Below are 18596 nucleotides of genomic sequence, written 5' to 3' on the forward strand. Positions count from 1 at the left end.
GCATTCCTGGGATAAATCCCATTTAGTCATGGATATAATCCTTTTATACATTGCTATTTTCCGTTTGCTAGTATTTTGTTGAGGATTTTTGCATCTAGATTCACAGGAGATATTGGTCAATAGTTTTCCTTTCTTGTGGTGTTTTCACCGGCTTTGGTATCATGGTAATACTGGCCTCATAGAAAGAGTTGGGAAATATTCCCTTTTCTTCTATTTTTCAGAAGAGTTTGGGAAGAATTGATGTCAATTCCTAAATGTTTGGTAGAACTTACCAGTGAGGCCATTTGGATGTAGGTTTCTCTTTATAGGAAGGTTTTGATTATTAATTCAATGTTTTTTTTGTTATAGGTCTATTCAAGGTTTCTATTTTTTCTTGAATCAATTTCAGTAGTTTGCATGTTTCTAAGAACTTGTCATCTACGTTAGTTTATTTGTTGGCATACAGTTGTTCATAGTATTCCTTGTAATTCTTTTTATTTCTAAAATGTCAGTAGTAATGTCCCAATTTTCATTTCTGATTTTAGTAACTTGATTTCTCTCATTTATGCTTGGTCATTCTAGCTAAAACTTTGTCAACTTTGTTTCAAAGAACAGACTTCTGTTTTCCTTGATTTTCTTCATTGTTTTTCTACTCTGTATTTCATTTACTCCTATTATTCATTAATATGTCCTTCCTTCTGCTTACTTTGGGTTTACTTTGCTCTTTTCCAGTTTTTTAAAGTAGAAGATTAAGTTATTGACTTGAGATTGTTCTTCTTTTCAATATAGACATTTACAGCTATAGATTCGTCTCTAAGCAATGCATTAGCTGTATCCCAACAGTAATTAACCTTAAATAGAAGAATTTCAAGTTTTTGGGGCGCCTGGGTGGCTCAGTTGGTTAAGCGACTGCCTTCAGCTCAGGTCATGATCCTGGAGTCCCTGGATCAAGTCCCGCATCGGGCTCCCTGCTTGGCGGGGAGTCTGCTTCTCCCTCTGACCCTCCCCCCTCTCATGTGCTCTCTCTCTCTCATTCTCTCTGTCTCAGATAAATAAATAAAATCTTTAAAAAAAAAAAAAAAGAAGAAGAATTTCAAGTTTTTTATTATTAAAAATTTTTAAATATAGTTTAAAAATTTTTAAGAGTTGTAACATTCCCAAAAACAATAAAGCCATATTGAAAAATAAAAGTCTGAGGGAATTCTTTTGTAAAATGAATACTCTTCTCTCAATTTTCCATTTTCAAGTTCTGTTTTGTTTTAGGGTTTTTTTTTTAAACAAAGCATAAGTATTTTGATAATTCCCTAAATTACGTGAGGAATATATTTGTTTAGGTTTATATATAGGAAAAAATCAAACAAAATACACATTACTAGAGATGGTCTATGGATGATGATACCACAGGTGAGTCTTCATTTCTCCTACTCCTTGTATTTAAAAAATGTCTTTATAATGGAAGAATTCAGTTATTAAAATGTAAAATATTTTTCTTAAATAACTTTCCTTGATACCTGATACTTTTCAAACCCTTTGCTCCCTTGTTACTAGCAGTGACAGTCATAACATAAACCTGTCTTAAGGAGACAAATTCTTTCATGCTAATGCTGCTGAAGTAGCAATGTGCAGAGATGAAAACATATGACACTTGGTAAGTCCTTATGACTAAGGATGAAAGATACAAAGTTCTCTTTAAGGTAGTGGGGGTTTCAGTCACCTGTCTCTATTCTAGCAACATTAATAAAATGATCTTCTGATGTTGATGCCTGAATTTTCCCATCATAGCTAAAACTGATGGTCCTTACAGGCCAATCTGGCCCACAATACAGGGTGCAAAAAGGACACATTAGAATTCCTAAGGCATAAAGAATTAGAAGAAGGCATCCAGGATGAAATAAAACTAATTACCCAATAAGCAAAGTACTAGCAGATTTGCTTACCTAGAAATGCATTGTACCACACTGACTCATCCACATCCCAGAGGCTGACCAAAGTATCTGCACTTCCTGTAGCAAAATACTTCTCCCTGGGTCAAACCACATAGGAAGGGCATTAATGGACTGCATAGGCTTTGGTGCTAGATAGCTGAAAAACAAGAGAGACAGCAGTAAAAGGACTGTGACACTAAGAAGATAATAAGAACCCCTGAAGAAAACCAAAGTAAAACAATAGAACAAATACCAAAAACCATAATTCAAGAAAGCTTTACCAAAAAAAAAAAAAAAAAAAAGATTTCAAGCTACATATTGAAAGAGCATACCACTTACCTGAGAATGTGAACCCAAAACAACCAACATCAAGACATAAACTAATAAAAATACTAAAGTTTAGGGGCTCCTGGGTGGCTCAGTCAGTTAAGCGACTGACTTGACTTCAGCTCAGGTCATGATCTCAGTGTTGTGAGATCAATTCCCATGTTGAGCCCTGCATGGGGCTTCACACTGGGCATGGAACCTGCCCAAGATTCTCTCCCTCTCCTTCTGCCCTCCCCCTGTTCGTGTTCTCTCTCTCTCTCAAAAAAAAAAAAAATTACTAAACTTTAAAGGAAAGGCCTTTGGGCATCTAGGCAAAAAGAGCAGATGTTTTTGAGGGACAGTATTAAGCCACCACCAGAATTTTTGACAGCAACACTTTATGCCCCGTATCTATGCAGGAAAAAAAAATTGAGAAACATGTTTAAGATACACAAGGTGAAAAATGTGAGTCAAGGACTTCTATATCCTGCAAAACTTACTTTCAAGTGTAAAGGGCACAAATGAACTTTATTAGCAATAAGGAAGAAGTCAGGGTGCCTGGGTGGCTCAGCTGTTAAGCGTCTGCCTTCAGCTCAGGTCACTTTGAAATACACTCCCAATCTAACAGCATTTGTCACACACTCCTCTATCTCTTCTCAGTCCTACCTTCTTATTCACCCCAACCTTCTCCTCACTACAGTCTCTACCCCTCCTCTCTCCCCATCCCTACACCCTCTCTCTCCTTACTCCTCCTACTCCCTCCTTCTCATTCCCACCCCCTCCTCACCCCACCCTCTTCTGCACCATCATTCTCTCCTCATCACCGCACTACACTTCTCCATCACCCTTCTCCCTGGCCTAGGCTGAGTCCTGACAGCTCCCCCAAAAGGTCCTCGTCCCCCAAGAAGACACAGACCATTTTGTTCAAGGACTCCAAGGCAAGGCAGGCTCAGTGGCAGCATACACCCTCTGCCAGGAACTCTTATGTCTTGCTGTGGATGCAGAACAGCTCAGAATCTTGAGCACTTAGCAGGACAGGCTTGAGATCACTGAGTTCCAGGGGGCCACTGAATCTGGACTGCTCTGGCCCAGAGATAGGACCCCATTGCTGCCAGGACCACCACAAGGAGCACCTCGTCAACAAAATTACTGTGGACCATGGCCTGTTCTCTGGCTGCTTCCATGTGAATGCATGTGCCCAGAAGTGAGGCAGAGGACTACAAATCCACCCTGTGTCCCCAACACACTGAAAATCCCAGCATGCAGCACATGCTCATCTTTGTCTTTTCAAACAATGATTTTGCCTTAAAAAAATTTTTTTGAAAGAGGGAAGCAAACCATAAGAGACTCTTAACAGTAGAGAACAAACTGAGGGTTGATGGAGGGGGGTGGATGGGGGATGGCCTATATGGGTAATGGCACTTGTTATGATGAGCACTGGATGTTATAGTAAGTGATGAATCACTGAACTCTGCTCCTGAAACCAATATTACACTACGTGTTAAGTAACTAGAATTTAAATAAAAATTTGGAAACAAATAAATCACTCATCTATTCAAGAAAAAAGTGGCATAATTTCTTTTATTTAGATATAATTCATATAACATAAAATTCACCCTCTAAAGTATATAATTCAGGGCTTTTAATATGTTCAAAAAGTTGTACAGCCATTATGACTACCTAATTTCAGAACACTTTCAGAAATCACCCCAAGTAACCTTTTACCTATACAGTCACTCCTCATTCCCTCCTCCCAGCAACTACTAATCTACTTTCTATCTCTGTGGATTTGCCTTATCTGGACATTTCATATAAATGGAATCACATAACATGTAGCCTTCCTTCACCTAACATAATGTTTTCAAGATTCATCAATGTTATAGCAGGTATCAGTACTTATTCCCTTTTATGGCTAAGTTATATTCCATTGTATTCCATGGATATTCCACATTTTGTTTATCTAATCATCAGTTGATGGACATTTGAGTTGTTTTCACTTTTTGACTATCATAAATAATGCTACTATGAGCATTCATTTTTCTGGGAACATATGTTCAGTTGCATATTTGTAAATATTTTCTTCCATTCTACAGGTTTTCATTTTCTTTTTAAGTAATTATTATTATTATTATTATTACTAAAGATTTTATTTATTTATTTGACAGAGAGAGACACAGTGAGAGAGGGAACACAACAAGCAGAGGGAGTGGGAGAGGGAGAAGCAGGCCTCCCACTGAGGAGGGAGCCCAATGCGGGACTCGATCCCAGGACCCTGGGATCATGACCTGAGCCGAAGGCAGACGCTTAACGACTGACTGAGCCACCCAGGTGCCCCTCTTTTCATTTTCTTACCTGTGTCTTCTGAAACACAAATGTTGCTCCAATTGGTTTTTCTGGATCTTATACCCTTATCAGATATAAATGAAGTCCAAAATATCTAGTTTTCTTTAGTTGTTTGTGCTTTTAGTGTCATACCTAATAAGCCTAATCCAAGGTCATGAAGATATTTTCTTCTAAGAGTTATATAGTTTTAGCTATTACATCTAGGTCTTTGATTCATTTTGAGTTAATTTTTGTGTATGGTGTGAGACAGGGGTCCAAATCCATTCTTTTGCATGTGAATATCCGGTAAACACATTAAAATCAGTTACATCTTGAGGCACCTGGCTGGCTCAGTCAGTAGAGCATGCAACTCTTCATCTCAGGGTTGTGAGTTCGAGCCCCATGTTGGGTGTAGAGGTTACTTTAAAAAATAAATAGGGGCGCCTGGGTGGCTCAGTCATTAAGTGTCAGCCTTCGGCTCAGGTCATGATCCCAGAGTCCTGGGATTGAGCCCCACATTCGGCTCCCTGCTCCACGGGGAGCCTGCTTCTCCCTCTCCCACTCCCCTTGCTGTGTTCCCTCTCTCGCTGTGTCTCTCTGTCAAATAAATAAAATCTTTAAAAATAAATAAATAAATAAAAATTAAAAAAAAATAAAATCAGTTATATCTTACATATTGGCAATAAAGAACTGGAAAATAAAAATTTTTAAATATCATTACAAAAGCTCACTGAAATGAAATAATTAAGTATGAACTAACAAAACATGTTCAAAATAAAACTACAAAATGCTGATAAAAAAATTTAAAAACTTACATAAATGGAGAGGCATACCATGTTCATGAATTGCAAAACTGAACATAATAAAGATATCAATTCTCCCAAATTGACCTATAAATTTAATAGATTTCCAATTAAAATCCCAGCAGGAATTTTTTCTGTAGATATAGACAAGTGATTCTAAAATTTAAATGGAAAGGCAAAGGAACCAGAAAAAGAACAAAATAATTTTAAAAAACAAGTATAAAGTTGGAAGAATCACATTATCCAATTTTAAGACTGATGATATAGCTACTGTAATCAAGACAGAATTGTACTGGCAAAGGAGTACACACATATAGAATCATCCAATATATGGCCTTTCATGTAGCATATTTTCAGAAGTAGACCCACACAAATATGGCCAGCTGATTTTTGACAAAGACACAAAAGCTATTAACGATGAAATGATAGTTTTTTTCAACAAATGGCATTAGAACCATTGGACATCCATATATATAAAAAAAAAAAGAGTATCAACTTACACCTTACACCTTATACTAAACTAACTCAAAATGGATCATAGACCTAAAACCATACAACTTTCAGAATAAAACATAGGAGAAAGTCTTCATGATGTGGAATTAAACACATAATTCTTGGTGATGACTCCAAAAACACAATTCACAAAAGAAAAAGTTGACAAATTGGACTTATTAAAATTAAAAGCATTGGGGCGCCTGGGTGGCTCAGTCGTTAAGTGTCTGCCTTCGGTCCTGGGATCGAGCCCTGCGTCGGGCTCCCTGCTCTGTGGGAAGCCCGCTTCTCCCTCTCCCACTCCCCCTGCTGTGTTCCCTCTCTCGCTGTGTCTCTCTCTCTCAAATAAATAAAATCTTTTTAAAAAATAAAATTAAATTAAATTAAATTAAAAGCATTTGTTTTGTAAAAATACTGTTTAAAAATTAAAAGACAAGCTACAGACTCAGAGAAAGTATTTGCAAATAACATACTCAAAAAGGATGGGCTTATGCACAGAATATATAAAGAACTCCCAAGACAAAGCAAAAAGAAAACAACTCTATTTAAACATGGGCAAAAGACTTGAACACACACTTCACTAAATAGGATATACTAATAGAAAATAAGCACATGAAAAAATACTCAGCATTATATGCCATTAAGGGAAACATGATTTAAAACCATGATGTTTCATTGCACATCTATCTGAATGACTAAAATAAAAAATACTTATAATAATTCCAAGTGCTGACAAGGATGCAGAGCAGAGCAAGTCAAACCCTCATACACTGCTGGTGGGAATACAAAATAATAGTCACTCTAGAAAAGAGTTTGGCAGTTTCTTATAAATCTAAAAATACTCTAACCATATGAATCCCACTCTTGGGTATTTACCCTAGAGAAATGAAAACTAATGTTTACAAAAAGAGCTTATGGCAGCTCTATTCATAATTGCCCAAACTAAAAACAACCCAAATGTCCTTCAATTAGGTGAATGAATAAACTGGTACATCCATCCAATGGAATATTACTCAACATGTATCAATAGTGCCTGGATGAATCTCAAAAGATATGCTATTCGAAAGCCCATCTCAAAAGGTTATAAACAATATGATTCTATTCATATGACATATGTGATAAGACAAACTACTGATGGATATCAGTTCAGTGGTTGCTAGGTTGGCCCCAGGGAGGTTATCTCCATAAAGAGGTCCATAATGGAGTGTTTTGAGGTATGTGTTAGTTTCCTAGGGCTGACATAAATAACAAAGTACCACAAAATTGGTTGTCTTAAAGCAACCAGAATTTAATCTCTCACAGTTCTAGAGGTTAGAAGTCTGAAATCAAGGTATTGGCAGGACGATGCTCCTTCTGAAACCTCTAGAAAAGGACCTTACTTATCTCTTCCAGCTTCTAGCAGCCTCATCTTTACATTCCTTGGCTTGTGACAGCATAACTCCAATCTCTGCTTCTATCTTCACATGGCTTTTACCCTGTGTGTGCCTCTAAATCCGCATGGTATTTTCCTCCTTTTTAAAAGACACTGATGGCTAGAATGGCTAAAATTAACAAGACAGGGAACAACAAATGTTGGCGAGGATGTGGAGAAAGGGGAACCCTCTTACACTGTTGGTGGGAATGCAAGCTGATACAGCCACTTTGGAAAACAGTACGGAGGTTCCTCAAGAAGTTAAAATAGAGCTACCCTACAACCCAGCAATTGTACTACTGGGTATTCACCCCAAAGATACAGACGTACTGAAAAGAAGGGCACATGCATCCCAATGTTCATAGCAACAATGTTCACAATAGCCAAACTGTGGAAGGAGACGAGATGTCCTTCAACAGATGAATGGATAAAGAAGATGTGATTCATATATACAATGGAATATTACTCAGCCATCGGAAAGGATGAATACCTCCATTTTTATCAACATGGATGGAACTGGAGGGTATTATGCTAAGTGAAATAAGTCAAGCAGAGAAAGACAATTATTATATGGTTTCAGTCATATGTGGTATATAAGGAATAGCACAGAGGACCATAGGGGAAAGGAGGGAAAACTGAATGGGAAGAAGTCAGAGAGGGAGACAAACCATGAGAGACTCTTGACTCTGGGAAACAAACTGAGGGTTGTGGAAGGGGAGGTGGGTGGGGGATGGGGTAACTGGGTGATGGGCATTAAGGAGGGCACGTGATCTGATGAGCACTGGGTGTTATATGCAACTAATGAATCACTGAAAACTACATTAAAAACTAATGATGTCCTATATGTTGGCTAATTGAATTTAAATAAAAATGAATGAATGAATGAATGAATGAATGAATGAATAAATAAATAAATAAAATAAAAGACACTGGCGATGCCTGGGTGGCTCAGTCAGCTGGGGACTGACTCTTGGTTTCAGCTCAGGTCATGATCTCAGGGTCCTAGGATCAAGCCCTGTGTCAGGCTCTGTGCTCAGTGGGGAGTCTGCTTGAGATTCTCTCTCTCCCTCTGCTCCTCCCTCCACCCCATGCGCGCGCGTGCTCATGCACGCACAAACTCCCTCTCTTTCTCTAAAATAAATAAATCTTTAAAAAGATAAAAAAGACACTGGGGCACAGTCAGTTGAGCACCCGAATTTTGATTTTGGCTCAGGTCATGATCTCAGGGTCATGGGATCAAGTCCGATGCCAGGCTCTGCACTCAGCATGGAGTCTGCTTGTCCCTCTCCCTCTGCTCCCTCCCTCCTTGCAACCCCACTCTCTCTCAAATAAATAAATAAAATCTTTAAAAGACACAAGTTATATTGGATTAGAGCCCACCCTAATGGCCTTATCTTCACCTGATTACATCCCCAAAGACTATCCAAATAAGGTTACATTCACAAGTACTGGAGGTTAGGATTTACATATCTTTGCTGCCGGGGGGATGGGGTGGTGGGAAGGATATAATTCAACCCATAAAAAAGTGATAGAACTATTCTGATTCTGATTACAATGTTGGTTTCAGTAATCTGTTTGTGTATTAAAACTGATAGAATTATACATTTTAAAAAGCTACTGTAAATTCAAACACAAAGCAAAAAGAGGAAAAGCACAGGTACAGGGATGTCAACTTTCATTTTGCCAAGTAAAGGACATTTAAAATATATATACTGCCACCATTTACTATTCTCATCATTTTGTTGAGGAAAGGATTGATGAATACCAAAAAGTAAGAACAACATAACCTCAAAATAGCAGCAGTTTGTTCATTACAATAAATTTAGAGTAAAGATCAATTCATTACAGGGCCCCTGGGTGGCTCAGTCGTTAAGCGTCTGCCTTCTGCTCAGGTCATGATCCCAGGGTCCTGGGATCGAGTCCCACATCAGGCTCCCTGCTCCGCGGGAAGCCTGCTTCTCCCTCTCCCACTCCCCCTGCTTGTGTTCCTGCTCTATGTCTCTCTCTGTCAAATAAATAAATAAAATCTTTAAAAAAAAAAAAAAAAGATCAATTCATTACAAACAAGAGAGCATTACTGGCCAAATACATAATATAAAAACTGAAAGAATTGAAGGTAGGTAGAATAGACAGGTGAACCAGTATAGTCGGAGACTTTGATACTCCACTTTGAATAATAGACAGAACAAATAGATGGAAGATCAACAGAGAAACAGAAGACTTGAACAACACTATATGATAATATATCTAACAGATATCCATAGAGAACACTTCATCCAAAGCAGAATACATAATCTTCTCAAGTGCACATGGTACATTATCCAGGATAAAACATATGTTAGGCCATAAAACAAGTCTCAACAAATTTAAAAGAACTGAAATCATACAAAGTATGTTCTTTGAATTCAATGGAATAAAATTAAAAGTAACAGGAAAAAAATTGGGAACAAAAATGTGAAAATTAACACACTCCTTAAAAAAATCAATGGGTGAAAGAAGAAATCACAGGGAAATTAGAAAATACTTAGCTATAAATGAAAACAAAACACAACATACCAAAATCTATGAGATGTGGTTAAGGCACTGCTTACAGGATTTATATGGCTATAAATATATATATCTAAAAATAAGAAAAATCTCAAATCAATAACCTAACTTCCTACCTTAAAATACTACAAAAAGTAGAGCAAACTAAACCTAAGGAAAGCAGAAGGAAATAAATAATAATTACAGCAAAAAATAAATGAAATAGAGAATAAGAAACAATAGAGCAAATCAATGAAACCAAAAGTTCTTTCTTTGCAAAGACCAACAGAATTGACAAGTAAAGCTAGCTTGACCAAGAAAAAAGAGAAAGGCAATCCAAATTACTAAAATCGGGTATGCAAGAGGGGACATTACTACTGACCTTACAGAAATGAAGTGAATTATAGGAAATACTATGTATGTCAACAAATTAGACAACCTAAATGAAACCAGATGGACAAATTCCTAGAAAGACAAAAACTACCAAAACTGACTCAAGAAGAAATAGAATAGGAGCAACCCAAATGTCTATCATTGAGGAATGGATAAACAAAATGTGGTATATCAATATAATGGGGAATATTATTTAGTCATAAAAAGGAGTAAAGTACCGATACATGCTACAACATGGATGACCCCTGAAAACATAATATTAACTGAAAAAAGCCAGACACAAGAGGTCACATATTATGTAATTCCACTTATATGAAATGTCCACAATAGACCAATCCATAGAGACAGAAAATAGATTAGTGGCTGGTGGGGGGAGGGAGGGAATGGGGCATGACTACTAATAGGTACAGAGTTTCTTTTAGGGGTGATGAAAATATTCTGGGAGATAGTAGTGATGGTGCGCTACTCTGTAAATATAGTAAAGAATGCTGAATTGTACACTTTAAAAGGGAGGATTTTGTAGTCTTTGAATTATATTCCAACTTTCAAGAAGGATGTTAAAACCAACGGGCAAAATATGAATATGAATTATATACCAGATGGTAATATTGTGTCAATGTTAATTTTCCTGAGTTTGATCATTACAATGTGGTTATAGAAGAAAATGTTCTTCTTTTTAGGAGAAACACACTGAAATATTTAGAGGTAAAGGATCATAATATCTATAACTAATTCTCAAATGCTTCAACAAAAATAATAATAATAAAATGGAATGAGTCAATGAGGCAATTAATAGTTTACAAAATATTGATTGGTGACTCTAGGTGAGAGCTCATTGCTCCATTCTTGCAAATTATGGCACCAATCTTACAACTTTAAAAGTTTTTCAAAATACAAAAGTATTGTTTAATGAAAAAGGTCTAGCAAGGGGCACCTGGGTGGCTCAGTCATTAAGCGTCTGCCTTTGGCTCGTGTCGTGATCCCAGGGTCCTGGGATCGAGGCCCGCATCGGGCTCCCTGCTCCATGGGGGGCCTGCTTCTCCCACTCCCACTCCCCCTGCTTGTGTTCCCTCTCTCGCTGTGTGTCTCTCTGTCAAATAAATAAATAAAATCTTTAGAAAAAAAAAAAGGTCTAGGAAATTCAGAAGGGCTTAATCAATATTCTGAACTTATGTAAAAGTCACATGGAAATGTCCAGGCAACATTCCATCTGTATTTGTCAATACTTATTCATTTGTAAGTGACAGAAACCCATTTCCAACTGATTCATCACAAAAGGGTATTTTTAGCTCGTGGAATTGTAAAGTTCAGGAATGGGACCTGTCAGGCATGACTGGATCCACACACGTTCAAATGACATCCTCAGGAATTAGTCTCGCTCTCTATCTCTGTTCTCTGCTTTCCTCCATATTTGCCTCATTATCAAGCAGTTTTGCCATTCCTGGTGAAAAGATGGTTGTCACCAAGTTTAGGTTTATATTCTATCCTCTCAGCAACTCCAGTAAAAAAAATAAATAAAAAGCATGCTTGTTTAACAGATCCAGCCAATGTTTCACTGACTCTGATTGGCCCCCCTTAGATTATCTATAAAAGTCATTGAAGCAAAAGAGATGCAAAATTGTCTGCTTTTTTAAATAGGCAAAATAGATTAAAGTAAAACAGAAGCATGTTGCATAAAAGTAGTCTCCCTTCCTCTCCTGTTACCCAGTTCATCAGTTTTTCCCAGAGACAACATTGCTACCAAGCTTCTGGCAACCTTCCCAAGAAATTCTTTTACTATATGGTCACATATGTGTGGTGCATGCATGCACACACTCACGCACACACGTACAGATGGTGGGATACTGTACACACTGTGCTTTATCTCACTTTTTTCACAATATAATAAATCCTGGAAGTTGTTTCCTTTCACCACATATAGATCTGCTTCCTGTTTTTAATGGATGCATAGTATCACAAAACATGAATACACTAGAAAAATCTTTTTCATTTCATTCAACAAACTCTCATAACAGATATCAGATATTCAACATCTTGTAAGTAGAGTTTGGATTATTTTTCTCTGATATCATGAAATTGCCCTATTTTTCTTTTTTTTTTTAAGATTGTATATATTTATTTGACAGAGAGACAGAGAGCACAAGCAGGAGGAGCGGCAGGCAGACAGAGAGGGAGAAGCAGTCTCCCCGCTGAGCAGGGAGCCCGATGTGGGGCTCGATCCCAGGACCCTGGGATCATGACCTGAGCTGACACTTACCAACTGAGCCACCCAGGCGACCTTGCCCTATTTTTCTGCCCTCCGATACTCTTTTAAGCTATTCCTGCAGGTTATCCTTATATGATTTGAGACTGTCCCATCCAGAAAAATCTCTTGGTCCTGCAAATGTATATATTCCACAACCCATTCACTTGTAGGAATCATTTCTAAAGGTGTTCAATATTCACAGACTTGGCTGAAGATGGAAAGTTGGTCAATTTCTCCATACTGTTCTCTAAGCAATTTGTTCCTATTCTCATTTCATAAAGAAGGCAATTACTTTATGTTTGAATTAAAATGATACACATTGAAATGGTACCATAGTTAAAATATTAATAAAATCTCACTATATGCAGAAAATATAAGCAATGCAATCCCCACCTCACCTCCAATTTAAAACATCTGCCAAGAATTACATAATTTCAAAACTAGCAGGCCAGGTCAATTGCATACTGTGGTTATGTAGTTGCCAAATTGGGCATCCTTCAGCTGGCAAAAAGAAAAACTATGGCTTTTATGTGCTTTGGAAAATTTCCCCAAGTTAAATTTTCACTTGTCCACTTTACATTCACTTGTTACTGTAGTGTAATATCATCTCTATGTTCCATAACAGTGTCCTTTAAATACTTTGTTAGGTAATAATTCTGATTACAGAGCATGAAAGGTGGCCCCCAAATGTGAGAGATGATAAAAAAAAAACCTTAAGAGGAAGACCAATCATCATAATATACCATACTGACAATTTAGAAGAGTACACTCTGCTAAAGAATATAAATCATGCTAAGAAATTTTTAGAAATCAGCATTAAAACAAAAACAAGTGACATCAGTTATTAATTTAGAAATGGACAAATCTGAATTATGTAAAAGTTTTAGATCTATGTCCCTCTCATAAAAAGAACTGGCCTTGAAATTCCTTTGAAATTTTCATCTCTGGTACGGGTCTTAATAGCTGTGAGACACCTGGCAAGCAACTTAACCTCCCAGAGCCTTAGTTTTCTCATTGGGAAATGGGGATGATATAATAGGATTTGGTTCATGGAGCTCTCCTGAGAATTACATGAGATAATTCACATAAAGTGCTTTTTGAAGTGATTGTTACAGAATAATTAAAAAAAAAGAATAAATAATCAAGAAAGGCTCACAGTAACAGTAGTGGTAGTTTTGTTGTGGTTTATTTCAAAACATTGGTTGGATTATTGCTCCCTCAGACCTGATATCGCTGCCTTATCTAGGAGCTAAAACCACCAGTTTCAATAAAAATCAGAATAGGGGTTTTCTATTGAGAGAAGAGGGTTGAGGACTGACTATAATGAGGCATAAAGGAACTTTCTGGGGCAATGGAAATCTATATCTTTACTGGGATGTTGGTTGTCAAATTTCATTGAATTATACCCTTAAGATTAACACATTTCACTGCATGGAAACTTTCAATTCAATTTTCAAAAATTAGCATTTTAAGTCAATGACTGCCCTATTGTGGGAACAAAGGCACCACTTCTTAGTGTTTAGCAGGTAAGAGACAGAAATTATTTTTGAGGCCATGCAAACAGGGAAAACTGGTTTTTCTTCCTGGCCTAAGACTACAAAGTCCCACAGATGGGAGAGCAGTAGAAAACAAATAAAATTAGAAGCAATGTAGTAGCTTCAAGCTCCACACCAGCTTCCCTATATCTAGGTTTATGGCAGAGAGAGAAGGCAATGAAGTGCCAATTGATATCTGGGGGACCCAAGAATAAGACATGTGTACCACCTCCTGTCTGGCATTTGAGAGTAGTACCCCACAGATGTCCCCTGTACCAGTGGACAGGGGCATGCAGTAAAAAGGACAGGATGCTACATCTGGGCAAGGAGTCAGGGAGACTGCTCAGGTCTCTAGCGGCTCCCAGACTGGTCAAGGCAGAGATGACAACAACAACAGTAAAAAAACATTTGAAGGCTTTCTATGTTCCAAGTAGTTTTCTAAGTGCTTTATATGTATGTATCTCAGTTAATCCTCTCAGAAATCCTATGTAAGTAGATACTACTATTACTCCCTTTTTACTGATCAAGAAAGCAAGGCCAGGATGGCAAAGAAGTTTGATCAAGGATGTATAGCTAATAACTGGTAAAATTTGGCTGCGTGTATGCAGATCCCTCTATCCTCCAACTTTTCTTTTCAAAATTGTTTTTGCTATTCTAAGTCATATTAGAATCAGCTTGTCATTCCGCAAAAAAAAAAAAAAAGCCTGCCAGGATTAGGGTTGCATTGATTCTATAAAACAATTGGAAGAGAATTGACATCGTAATAGTATTGAATCTTTGAATTCATGAATATAGTGTATTTCTCCATTTATTTATGTCTTCTTTAATTTCTCCGAAATTTTACACTGTAAACAGTGTTTTCAGTATACAGGTCTTGCACATATTTTGTTAAATTTATCCCTTAGTATTTCATATCAATTGATGTTACTATACATGATTTTTTTTACTTTTTGAATTTCAATCATTTATTGCTACTATATAAAAATACCATTAAATGCTCTTTATTGAGATATATTTCACATACCATAAAATTTGCCCTTTTAATAGAATATAGCTCAGTGCTTTTAGTATATTCACAAGGTTGTGCAATCATCACCACTATCTAATTCCATAACATCTTCATCACCCCAAAGAGAAACTCCACCCATTAGCAGTTGTTCCCCATTTCCCCCTCTCCCAGCCCCTGGCAACCACTAGTCTGTTTCTATTTCTATGGATTTATCTGTAGAATTAATTTTTATGTATTGACTTTATATCACGAGACCTTGCTAAACCCATTTATTATTTCTAGAGTTTTTGTAGATTTCTCTGGATTTTCTACATATATGTTCATGTTGTCTGAGTGACTGAATATACAGACAACGGCCAGACCATATATAACAACAGAACTCTGACCCACAACCCCTGCAGCAACCACTCTAGGAAGTCAAATTACAACCTCTGAAGCAATCAACCCAGAATAGTCAGAACTTGATCAGTGACTGCCAGCGTGCCTATTTTTTGACACTGTTTCCAACTCAAGGCCAATCAGAAAAACACAAACATGCTCCCCAAACCATCACATAAGATGCCACTTCTAGTTAACCCACCTCTAGCTTCCCTATGATAATAACCTCCAATCAGTACAGACTTGAAGCTTTCCCTTTTAACTATAGGCTTTCCTGCCCCCCCTACCTGACTGAGTCTCTGCCAAAGGCAAGTGTTAGTGGCTATCTGCTATAACAAACTCTGAATAAATCGCCTATTTTCACTTGGGTGCTCTTCATTTGTGAATAAAGACAGTTTTACTTCTTTCTTTCCAATCTGTGACCCTTTTATTCTTTGCCTCGCCTTATTACCCTGCATAGGACCTCAAGTATAATGCTTAATATAAGTGGTGAAAGCAGACATCCCTAGCTTGTTCCTCATCTTGAAATATTCATGTATTTTTAACAAAATTAAACTGCTATAGTATTTAGACTTCTTTGGATATATTTAGAAGTATGGGATAATAGTTTTATTTTTAAATATCAATATATGCAGTATGTTAATAAATCTTTTATAACCATTTAAACTTATGATGAAAAAGTTTAAATGTCAACTAAAAATTGGGCAAGGAGTTACTAAGATGTTCGAAATAGGGCAATGAGCAAAGCTTGAAGCAGGCTTCAGTGGAGGCCATCACTGAATCTGGGGGAGTGACACTGCCCAAGTTTGTCAGCAGAGACTGACCAAGAGGTCTGGGGTCCAACTGGGACTAGCAAGGAGTTGTCTACCATTATACAGAATGAGGGTGCAGAGTCAGAAATTAAAGAGGTATTAAAAATAAATAAAATTACACTTTATGCACACCTGAGTTTGTGACTGAAATTTAAATTCACATTATAATTATAATAATTATTATGATAATTAGAGAGCATGGAGTCTTCTACAACAGATGCTGTGTTTTGAAAACCTCCCGCTGCTGGGGAAAATTACAAATAAGAAAGAACCTTTCCTTAGTTGGCACAATTCCTTCTCTCCCTGGGCATTACCTTACTAAGTAGAACTGAAGAATCATATTTGCAATGCTAATACCTGGCCCTGGGGAAGGCCCACAGTTACCCATCTGACCTATTTATAATTTCTAACTTCGCAAACAAAAAAACTGCCCAAGTGTCAGCAGCAGTTCCCAGTAACCAAAAAGCAAGGGTCTCCCAAAGAGAAGAGCAACCACTGCGGGCTGGCATCAACTTAGATGGGAGTCATGTCTGCCCACCAGTTGCAGAGATCCATCTGAAGAAATAGCCAGGGACAAGGCAGGAAAAGTGCCCAGCCCTCATCTTCCCCGAGGAAAACATATCTTAACCAAAACAAGCCACATTCTGCACATTTGGAGTACTAGGTAGAGTCCCCCAGTCCCCAGGGAGCTGGAGTAGGGATTTGGAACAAAATCCAAGAACCCTCAGATGCCCAGGGGATCCAGATCCTGGGACTGCTCAAGTATGGAATTGGGCCAGAGGGGTTCCTGTTCAGTTTTAACCACTGACTCTTTCAGCATCTTAGTCCCTTCCCTGGTAGGAGGCATCTCAGACTGCATTTCCTACCCTAATGAAAAGCAGGATTAAAAGCGGGGAGATGGGGAGCTATACCCCCTAATGAACTCTGCACTGGCTCCTGATTAGGCTGAGTGGTCTGCAAACAACTGGAGGTTCATTACTGACAATAAAAATGGCACTGGAATTTGTCAGGACAAGAGCAGATGAGCTTTTCGTGAACTAGTAATACCAGCACTAACAATAAGACTCAGTTAAATAAACAAATAGTGTGCTACAAATAATTTCAGCAAGGTCACAGGTTATAAGATCAATATGTAAGAATCAATGGTTTTTCTACTTAGTAACAATGAACAATCTGAAAATGAAATAAAGAAAATAATTTCAGGGACACCTGGGTGGCTCAGTCAGTTAAGCATCTGCTTTCAGCTCAGGTCATAATCCCAGGGTCCCACATCAGGCCCCTTGCTCAGCGGGGAGCCTGATTCTCCCTCTGCCACTCCCCCTGCTTGTGCTCTCTCTCTCTCTGACAAATATATAAAAATAATAAAATCTTAAAAAAATTTTTATAAAAAGAAAAGAATTCCATTCACAATAGTATCAATAAGATAAAATGCTTAGGGAATAAATTTAGCAAAAGAAATGTAAGACTTGTACACTGAAAACTACAAAATATTGCTAAGAGAAATTAAAGAAGATTTAAATAAATGGAGAGACATTCCATGTTCATGGATTGGAAGACCCAATCTTCTTAAAATGGCAATTCTCTCTCAGATTGATACATAGATTTGATGCAATCCTATCAAAATCTCAGCTGCTGTTTTTGTAGAAGCTGACAAGATGATCCTAAAATTGATATAAAAATTCAAAAGACCTAGCATAGTCAAAATAATTTTAAAAAAGAACAAAGTTGAAGGGTTTACAGTTCCCAATTTCAAAGTGAATTCTAAATCTATGGAAATTGAGATGGTATACTGTCAAAAAGATAAACATATAGGTAAGGGGAACAGAGTTGAGAGTCCAAAAATAAACTCTAACATTTATGCTCAGTTGATTTTCAACAAAGGTGCCAGAACAACTCAATAGGGGAAGAATTTTATTTTCAACAATAATGCTGGGGCACTTGAATATCCACATGCAAAAAGATGAATTTAGGTCCTTATATTATACACCTGAAACTAATATAACACTGTATGTTAAATAACTGGAATTTAAATAAAAACTTAAAAAAAAAAAAGAATTTGAGGGCTTCATTCAAAGACTGATAGGAGACCATTAAAGACTTTTAAGCAGAAAGGAAACATGACCGGATTTGTGTCATGTTTTTAAAAATACTGAAAATACCTCTCAGGCAATAATGTGGAGAACAGACCAGAGACAGGCCTACAGTACAAGTAAGGAAATGGGTTTGGAAGCTACTGCAATAATCCTAGCAAGAAAGAATGACTTGGATGGCAGAGATTTACAAGATATTCAGAAGTTAAAAATAAACAGTCTTGGTAATTGATTAGATAAGTATGAGTAGGGAGAGGGAGGTACCTAGATGGCCAAAAGCAAGTGGACATGATGGTTATAGTGCTCTTCACTGAAATAGGAAACACGAAAAGAAAACCCAGTTTTGAGAGGAAAAATAGTTTGTTCTTGG

At 37.3% G+C, this 18596-nt stretch overlaps 1 long non-coding RNA gene across 2 annotated transcripts in view; it reads right to left on the reverse strand.

Moving 5' to 3' along the window:
• Positions 1-1390: 1390 nt before the first annotated feature.
• LOC115940655 (uncharacterized) overlaps positions 1391-18596 on the reverse strand; it is a 35242-nt gene continuing 18036 nt past the window's right edge. Inside the window, exon 3 of one of the 2 annotated variants that reach the window (XR_014147001.1) lies at positions 1391-2061. This is a non-coding gene — a long non-coding RNA (uncharacterized LOC115940655). Of the gene's footprint in view, positions 2062-4651; positions 6166-18596 lie in introns of those variants that run through there. The other variant, XR_014146999.1, reaches the window with a different exon arrangement.

This window comes from Leptonychotes weddellii, chromosome 7 (genome assembly GCF_054177405.1).
Source record: "Leptonychotes weddellii isolate Sample4059 chromosome 7, ASM5417740v2, whole genome shotgun sequence".
Taxonomy (NCBI): domain Eukaryota; kingdom Metazoa; phylum Chordata; class Mammalia; order Carnivora; family Phocidae; genus Leptonychotes; species Leptonychotes weddellii.